Source organism: Salmo trutta, chromosome 14 (assembly GCF_901001165.1).
Source record: "Salmo trutta chromosome 14, fSalTru1.1, whole genome shotgun sequence".
Taxonomy (NCBI): domain Eukaryota; kingdom Metazoa; phylum Chordata; class Actinopteri; order Salmoniformes; family Salmonidae; genus Salmo; species Salmo trutta.
The window spans coordinates 5,018,175-5,027,989 of record NC_042970.1 but is presented as its reverse complement, the minus strand read 5'-3'; positions in this window follow the sequence as shown (position 1 = coordinate 5,027,989).

Sequence of the window (9,815 nt, the reverse complement as noted above, 5' to 3'; positions counted from 1 at the left end):
ATGCTCTCCTCCTACAGTATGTTCAGTTGAACTAGGAGGATGCTCTCCTCCTACAGTATGATCAGTTGAACTAGGAGGATGCTCTCCTCCTACAGTATGATCAGTTGAACTAGGAGGATGCTCTCCTCCTACAGTATGTTCAGTTGAACTAGGAGGATGCTCTCCTACAGTATGATCAGTTGAACTAGGAGGATGCTCTCCTCCTACAGCCTCCTACAGTATGTTCAGTTGAACTAGGAGGATGCTCTCCTCCTACAGTATGATCAGTTGAACTAGGAGGATGCTCTCCTACAGTATGTTCATTTGAACTAGGAGGATGCTCTCCTCCTACAGTATGTTCAGTTGAACTAGGAGGATGCTCTCCTCCTACAGCCTCCTACAGTATGATCAGTTGAACTAGGAGGATGCTCTCCTCCTACAGTATGTTCAGTTGAACTAGGAGGATGCTCTCCTCCTACAGTATGTTCAGTTGAACTAGGAGGATGCTCTCCTCCTACAGCCTCCTACAGTATGATCAGTTGAACTAGGAGGATGCTCTCCTCCTACAGTATGTTCAGTTGAACTAGGAGGATGCTCTCCTCCTACAGCCTCCTACAGTATGATCAGTTGAACTAGGAGGATGCTCTCCTCCTACAGTATGTTCAGTTGAAATAGGAGGATGCTCTCCTCCTACAGTATGATCAGTTGAACTAGGAGGATGCTCTCCTCCTACAGTATGATCAGTTGAACTAGGAGGATGCTCTCCTCCTACAGTATGTTCAGTTGAACTAGGAGGATGCTCTCCTCCTACAGTATGATCAGTTGAACTAGGAGGATGCTCTCCTCCTACAGTATGATCAGTTGAACTAGGAGGATGCTCTCCTACAGTATGTTCAGTTGAACTAGGAGGATGCTCTCCTCCTACAGCCTCCTACAGTATGTTCAGTTGAACTAGGAGGATGCTCTCCTCCTACAGCCTCCTACAGTATGATCAGTTGAACTAGGAGGATGTTCTCCTACATGCTCAGTTTTATTTTTGTATATTTTTTTTATTTTACCTTTTTATTTAACTAGGCAAGTCAGTTAAGAACAAATTCTTATTTACAATGACTGCCTACCCCGTCCAAACCCGGACGACGCTGGGCCAATTCTATGCCGCAGTATGGGACTCCCAATCACGGCTGGATGTGATACAGCCTGAATTCGAACCAGAGACTGTAGTGCCTTAGACCGCTGCGCCACTCGGGAGCCCAAAGTTGAACTAGAAGGATGATTTGGCCTGTTTTCTTCTTCTTCCTATAACTATTCCGTTGACCTGTAGAGTTAAAAGATTTATTTAATCTATTAAACAGTATTTTTAGTCCAGTAATCAGACCCTAAATGTATGCTAATCTGCCTTTTTGAAGAGATGTTCTGAGTGTCTGTGTGGCGCCAATCCTCCCTGGCCTTGTCGCCTGTCTGCCTAGCTCTCCCACTCTTCAACATTCTCTCTATGTTGTCCTGTTATAGGAATCCCTCCCCCTCCCTCCCTCCCTCCCTCCCTTCTCACCCTGCCTGCCTACTAACATTAATAGAACAGGTATCAGCTGTGTCTCTGGTTCTATTGGGAGACGTTGAAAGGGCATGTGGTGTGTTGTCCGGGAGAGGCTCTGACAGGACAGGAGGCCTTATCCCATTGGCTAGTGTAGGAATTCCACCAGTCAGTGAGTCTAGTCGGATATCCTCCAGTCGCCTGACCGGTTAGCCTAATTACACTGGGTATGGAATCTCAGAGGGGGGTGTCCAGAGATGGCTGGTGGAGTCTGATGATGTCATGTTAGGTTTAATGATAGAGATGGCTGGAGGTGGAGTCTGATGACGTCATGTTAGGTTTAATGACAGAGATGGCTGGAGGTGGAGTCTGATGATGTCATGTTAGGTTTAATGACAGAGATGGCTGGAGGTGGAGTCTGATGATGTCGTGTTAGGTTTAATGATAGAGATGGCTGGAGGTGGAGTCTGATGATGTTAGGTTTAATGATAGAGATGGCTGGAGGTGGAGTCTGATGATGTCGTGTTAGGTTTAATGATAGAGATGGCTGGAGGTGGAGTCTGATGATGTTAGGTTTAATGATAGAGATGGCTGGAGGTGGAGTCTGATGATGTCGTGTTAGGTTTAATGATAGAGATGGCTGGAGGTGGAGTCTGATGATGTCATCTTTCTAATGTATTATCTCAAGTGACTTCAAGCTTCCCCCAGATGTCACACTATCCATAGTGACGGTTAGCCTAGTGTTGAGGGAAGTAGCCTAGACATCATCAACAACAACAACAAAAAACAGAAATAAACTGAATTATGTCTGGACATTACATGGTGATTTATCTTTTTAAACTCATTTTGGATTGAGGATCCAGAACATAGCTGGGTGGACTGCTCCACAGAATGGCCTGGGATGTGGATTTATCTAAAACATAACACCACTTTTGACGTCTGAAAACATCTGACAAATTTTTGTTTTTAGGGTGAACTGTCCCTTTAAGGGTTCTGTTTTTCACTAATCTGCGTTTCATCTTTTTGGGCAGCAACAGCTCTGCGTTAAAATGCTCCGTTATGCCACAAGCTGGGCTGTCTGTTTTACTGGTTTTACACTCATTCATTCAAGCAATACATTTAGGCGTTTAATCTAGAATAGATGAGACATGGTCTGAAGTAGCCTGAGAAAAGGAATTACTGTACAGTCTATATCATCAACTCCACCAAAGACTGTGTTTTTTAAAAGCAGGAAAGCATAGTTATTCTAAAGCATTAGGGCTAAAAGCAGGCCTAGGCCTAAATTAGTTTGTCACATTTTTTGCCTCAGTCGTCCCCGTTCCATGCCCCCTGTGAATTTTGTTGTTTTTAATTCAGAGACATTCATCGCCTAAAACGTTCATCTCTGCCTGCTTACAAGAACCATTAGGCTACCATCCAAAAAACACAAATATGGCATCATCATTAGAAGACATGGAGTTCAGCGGGTAATTATGTGTATTTATACTGATGGCCTTGGAACTGGATAGTTCAACTGGGGGAACTTGTCACCTGTATGTGCACCTCCAGTAAGAAATGTCTGTCAGACAGGACAGGAATGCTTTATGTGAGCGGACCAAGTCATTTGGTGTCACTCTAAAGCGGAAAGGTGGAATAAACGAGTCCAGAGTAGGTTTTCTTGATTCAACACAGTTCTCTATTGAGGGATTTCTGACAATACAAACACTCCAACACAGTCAATGAGAATCTCCAAAGGAACAACATACATCTTCTTTAGAGGACACAGGATCACATTACGATTATCTTCAAACTATAACAACAATCACATATTCGTCACCGTCTTAATGGATCTTCTTGGATAGCACCTCTCTCTCCGTAGCCATTCTCCAAAGATAGTTTATCTTCCCCCTTTCTTGCTGGTTCCATCCTCCCTCTTGTAGGGGAAAGAGAATATCTCATTAGTACCGTCAGCTGTGCTTAATTGACTCTGGTTACCTTGTCTCACATGCCTTGTTGGGCTACTATCCGTGAGCCCAGCCTGCCCTCTGGTGGTCCTTCCACATTTATTTAAAGATAAGCTACATTCTGGGATTTGAAAAACAACAACAAAAACAAAATGGGCACCCTGCCACTTGCTTTCTTAAGCAGCTGAGGGATGAGCCTCTGGGAACAGCTTCCCGGATACCAGACTGTAGCTTTAAAGGGACTGATGTTACATTTAGTCCTTTATTATACCAACTTAGCCGAGCGTAATGAACCCGTGTATAGTTGTTTCACCCTAAATATTCCTTTGCCCTCTTAATTATGCAATAAAAATACACCATAACTTTAAACACCATGCTGTTTTTATATATATATATATATATATGTATATATATATATATGTGTGTGTGTGTATATGTGTGTGTGTGTGGCTATATTCAGTATCAAATCTAATTGTATTGGTCGCGGCGTACACATATTTTGCAGATGTTATCGCAGGTGTAGCAAAAAGCTTATGTTCTTACCTCCAACGGTGCAGTAATACGTACAAATACAATATAATACACACAAATGAAACGAATTCTAGTCACAGTACACACAGGAGAACACATTACACGAACATAACATTATGATGCTGTATTTCCAAAGTAGAATACATTTTTCTCCCAGTGTATAAATACCTTGAGCGTGACATGAGTTATTCTGGAAGTGTGACGGTCTAGTCTGGAAAGTAGAATCCATGATTATCATACGCTGCTCTCTGTATGGAGCAGGAACCTAGGAATAGGAATCCAGGAAGTTCCCTGATGGACTAATGGGTATCTAAATAAACTAAACTCAAGCAGGATGACCTTTCAGTCAGTCACGGGTCATAGGCATGATGACAATGCAGACAAACAAAATGCCCCTGCATAGACCTGCACTAGAACAGATCAACAGAACTCTCTATGTACAGAGCCTTTAAAAAGTATTCACACCCCTTGACTTTTTCTATACATTTTGTTGTGTTACAAAGTGGGGATATAATGGATTTAATTGTAATTTTCTGTCAACAATCTACACAAATACTCTGTCAGTGGAAGAAAGATGTTACATATTTTTGGAATTGAATTTAAATCTTGATTAGATATGTATTCAACGCCCTGAGTCAATAATCTTTCTGGGTAAGTCATGTCCTACAGTTGGTCATGTCCTACAGTTGGTCATGTCCTACAGTTGACACTTGAAAAGACGGGTCTAGAGACACAAACGTTGCTTTGTGGTTTGATTTTGTGTTCAGATCTTCAGCTTACTACTTCATGAGGTGGTCAGGGATGCATTGTGTGTGGATTTTCTCCTCATTCTGGACCAATCAGGCACACCGAAAGTGCATGCAGTGGGAAACGCCATCAGGACTCCTCCCACAAAGTCTCCAGAAAACGTGTTTTGGGACCCGGAGGTACTTTTTCATTATCACGTTGGAGGAAATACATTCTTAGCGTGTGAAGAATATGTTTGCTGGCCTCATAAATGCTGATATTAAGAAGAAGAAAGCAAAGGCACGAAACAGGCAACAAGCTTCTCTTCCTGGGGTTTATTATGGATCCCCATTAGTTCCTGCCAAAGCAGCAGCTACTCTTCCTGGGGTTTATTATGGATCCCCATTAGTTCCTGCCAAGGCAGCAACTATTCTTCCTGGGGTTTATTATGGATTCCCATTAGTTCCTGCCAAAGCAGCAGCTTCTCTTCCTGGGGTTTATTATGGATCCCCATTAGTTCCTGCCAAGGCAGCAGCTACTCTTCCTGGGGTTTATTATGGATCCCCATTAGTTACTCCCAAGGCAGCAGCTACTCTTCCTGGGGTTTATTATGGATCCCCATTAGTTACTCCCAAGGCAGCAGCTACTCTTCCTGGGGTTTATTATGGATCCCCATTAGTTCCTGCCAAGGCAGCAGCTACTCTTCCTGGGTTTATTATGGATCCCCATTAGTTCCTGCCAAGGCAGCAACTACTCTTCCTGGGGTTTATTATGGATCCCCATTAGTTCCTGCCAAGGCAGCAGCTACTCTTCCTGGGGTTTATTATGGATCCCCATTAGTTCCTGCCAAGGCAGCAGCTACTCTTCCTGGGCTCCAGCAAAATTAAGGCAGTTATACAATTTTAAAAACATTACAATACATTCATTACAGAATTCACTACAGAATTCACAACGTCTATGTGTGTGCCCTCAGGCCACTACTCCAGTAACACATATCTACAACACAAAATCCATGTGAATGCGTGTGTTTGTGTATAGTGCGTATGTTATCGTGTGTGTGTGTGTGTGTGTGTGTATGCATGTGTCTGTGCCTATGTGTGTCTCTTCAGGGTCCCCGCTATTCCATGAGGTGTATTTGTATCTGCTTTTTTATATCCGACTCTCTGCTTGCATCAGTTTCCTGATGTGGAATAGAGTCATGGCTCTATGTAGTACTGTGCGCCTCCCATAGTCTGTTCTGGACTTTGGGACTGTGAAGAGACCTCTGGTGGCATGTCTTGTGGGGTATGTATGGGTGTCTGAGCTGTGTGCTAGTTGTTTAAACAGACAGCTCGGTGCATTCGACATATCAATACCTCTCACAAATACAATAGTGATGAAGTTTCTAGTTTGGGGAAGATAATTTTCACCATACAAATGCACATTTTTATAATAAAGCATTACATGTATAATCACATTTGCGGTCAATTTTGAGAATGTTTTTTTTTGCCTGCTAATTGATTGCATTTTGGAACATTCACACTTATGAAAGGGGAAAGGAGGATACCTAGTCAGTTGTACAACTGAATGTATTCAACTGAAATGTGTCTCCTGAATTTAACCCCCAACCCCTCTGAATCATAGAGGTGCGGAGGGGGGGGAGTCCACGTTTTCGACTCCCGGGGAACAGTAGTTTAACTGCCTTGCACAGGGGCAGAACGACAGATTTTTTTATAGCTTACTACCCTGTGCGCACTACTACCCTGTGCACGTTGCTGTGCTTATAATGTGAAGAAATAGCCTAATCGTTTATCAACATTTTAAGCTAAATGTTCTGATCTGCTGCATCAGCCTCGTTGCTTTTAAACTTTTTTTTTTTTTTAAGCGAGTAGCTTTGCGTAGAGCATTCGGAAAGTATTCAGACCCCTTCAGTATTTCCACATTTTGTTACGTTAGACATATTCTGAAACTGATTAAATTGTTTGTTTTTTCTTCTCATCAATCTACACACACTACCCCGTAATGCAAAAACAAGTTTGTAGAAATGTTTGCAAATGTATAAACAATTTAAAACAGAAATACATTATTTACGTAAGTATTCAGACCCTTTGAGACTTGAAATTGAGCTCAGGTGCATCCTGTTTCCATTGATCATCCTTGAGATGTTTGTAAAATTTGATTTGGAGTCCACCTGTGGTAAATTCAGTTGATTGGACTTGATTTGGAAAGGCACACACCTGTCTATATAAGGTCCCACAGTTGACAGTGCATGTCAGAGCAAAAACCAAGCCTTGAGGTCAAAGGAATTGTCCGTAGAGCTCCGAGACAGGACTCTGTCGAGGCAGAGATTTGGGGAAGGGTACCAAAACATTTCTGCAGCATTGAAGGTCCCCAAGAACACAATGGCCTCCATCATTCTTAAATGTAAGAAGTTTGGAACCACCAAGACTCTTCCTAGAACTGGCCGCCCGGCCAAACTGAGCAATAGGGGAGAAGGGCCTTGGTCAGGGAGGTGGTTAGTCTGTCAGAGCTCCAGAGTTCCTCTGTGGAGATGGGAGAACCTTCCAGAAGGACAACCATCTCTGCATGACAACCATCTCTGCAGCACTCCACCAATTATGCCTTTATGATAGTGGCCAGACGGAAGCCACTACTCAGTAAAAGGCACATGACGGCTCACTTGGAGTTTGCTAAAAGGCACAAGATTCTCTGATGAAACCAAGATTGAACTCTTTGGCCTGAATGCCAAGTGTCACGTCTGAAGAATCCTGGCACCAATCCTACAGTGAAGCATGGTGGTAGAAGCATCATGCTGTGGGGATGTTTTTCAGCAGCAGGGACTGGGAGTCTAGTCAGGATCAAGGGAAAGATGAACGGAGTAAAGTACAGAGAAATCCTTGATGAAAATTTGCACCAGAGCGCTCAGGACCTCGGACTGGGGTGAAAATTCACCATCCATTAGGACAACGACCCTAAGCATACAGCCAAGGCGACACAGGAGTGGCTTTTTGCACAAGTCTCAATGTTGTTCAGTGGCCCAGCCGGAGCCCGGAATTGAACCCGATCGAATATCTCTGGAGAGACCTGAAAATAGCTGTGCAGCGACGCTCCCCATCCAACCTGAGAGAGCTTGAGAGAATCTGCAGAGAAGAATGGGAGAAACTCCCCAAATACAGGTGTGCCAAGTTTATAGCGTCATACCCAAGAAGGCTTGAGGCTGTAATCACTACCAAAGGTGCTTCAACAAAAGTACTTATGTAAATGTCATTTTTATTTATTTTTTCTTCCATAAATTAGCAACATTTTTACCAAAAACTGTTTTTGCTTTGTCATTATGGGGTATTGTGTGTAGATTGATGGGGGGAAAAAAAACATTTAATCAATTTTAGAATAAGGCTGTAATGTAACTAAAATGTGTAAAAAGTCAAGGGTTTTGAATACTTTCCGAATGCACTGTAACTTCAATTCAGAGTGGCTAGAATGTGTTGTTAGAACATTCTGGAGTGGACATGAGTCATTTTAGTCATTCTAAAGCCTGTCTGTCCCTTCTATTCTGAAGCCACAGTTAGTCTACCGGCCTCATTCCACGCTGGACAAAGGTGTTACCATGGCGCCCATCACCCCTCCATGTTGTGACCTGGTTCAGACTGGGAACTGCCCATCACCCCTCCATGTTGTGACCTGGTTCAGACTGGGAACTGCCTGTCACCCCTCCGTGTTGTGACCTGGTTCAGACTGGGAACTGCCTGTCACCCCTCCATGTTGTGACCTGGTTCAGACTGGGAACTGCCCGTCACCCCTCCATATTGTAACCTGGTTCAGACTGGGAACTGCCTGTCACCCCTCCATGTTGCGACCTGGTTCAGACTGGGAACTGCCTGTCACCCCTCCATGTTGTGACCTGGTTCAGACTGGGAACTGCCTGTCACCCCTCCATATTGTAACCTGGTTCAGACTGGGAACTGCCCGTCACCCCTCCATGTTGTGACCTGGTTCAGACTGGGAACTGCCTGTCACCCCTCCATGTTGTGACCTGGTTCAGACTGGGAACTGCCCGTCACCCCTCCATATTGTAACCTGGTTCAGACTGGGAACTGCCTGTCACCCCTCCATGTTGTGACCTGGTTCAGACTGGGAACTGCCTGTCACCCCTCCATGTTGTGACCTGGTTCAGACTGGGAACTGCCCGTCACCCCTCCATGTTGTGACCTGGTTCAGACTGGGAACTGCCCGTCACCCCTCCATGTTGTGACCTGGTTCAGACTGGGAACTGCCTGTCACCCCTCCATATTGTAACCTGGTTCAGACTGGGAACTGCCTGTCACCCCTCCATATTGTAACCTGGTTCAGACTGGGAACTGCCCGTCACCCCTCCATGTTGTGACCTGGTTCAGACTGGGAACTGCCCGTCACCCCTCCATATTGTAACCTGGTTCAGACTGGGAACTGCCCGTCACCCCTCCATGTTGTGACCTGGTTCAGGCAGTTTGTCTTTCAGACTAGTCCACTCCTCACCTCTCCCACTCGCCTTTCATTCCACCTCCCAGGCATCTACACACACACACACACACACACACACCACTCGTAGCCACCCACCCTCTATTTAAATCTTAATCTCTGAGCTTTGTGCCAGTGGACTGTATCAGCCATCAGAACTGGCCTCTCTGTCTCTGTCTCTCTCTGTCTGTCTGTCTTTCTCTGTCTGTCTCTGTCTGTCTTTCTTTCTCTGTCTGTCTGTCTCTCGGTCTCCCTCTGTTGGTCTCGGTCTCTCTCTCTGCCTCAGTCTCTCTCTCTCTCTCTCTCTCTCTCTCTCATGCTCTTCTCTGCCGTCAGTCATCCTCTCTCTCTCTCTGCTCTCTCTCTCTCCGAGCATCTCTCGCTCTCTCTCTCTCTCTCACAATCTCTCTTCTCTGCTCTCATCTCTGTCATCTGTCTCTCTCTCTGCCTCAGTCTCCTCTCTCTCTGCTCTCTCTCTGGACTCTCTCTCTCTTCCCTTTCTCCCTCTCCTGCCTCAGTCTTCTCTCTCTCTCTCTGTGTCTGCCTCAGTCTCTCTCTCTCTCTTCTCTATCTGCTCAGTCCTCTCTCTCTCTCCCTCCTCTCCTCGCCTCAGAGTCTCTTCTCTCTCT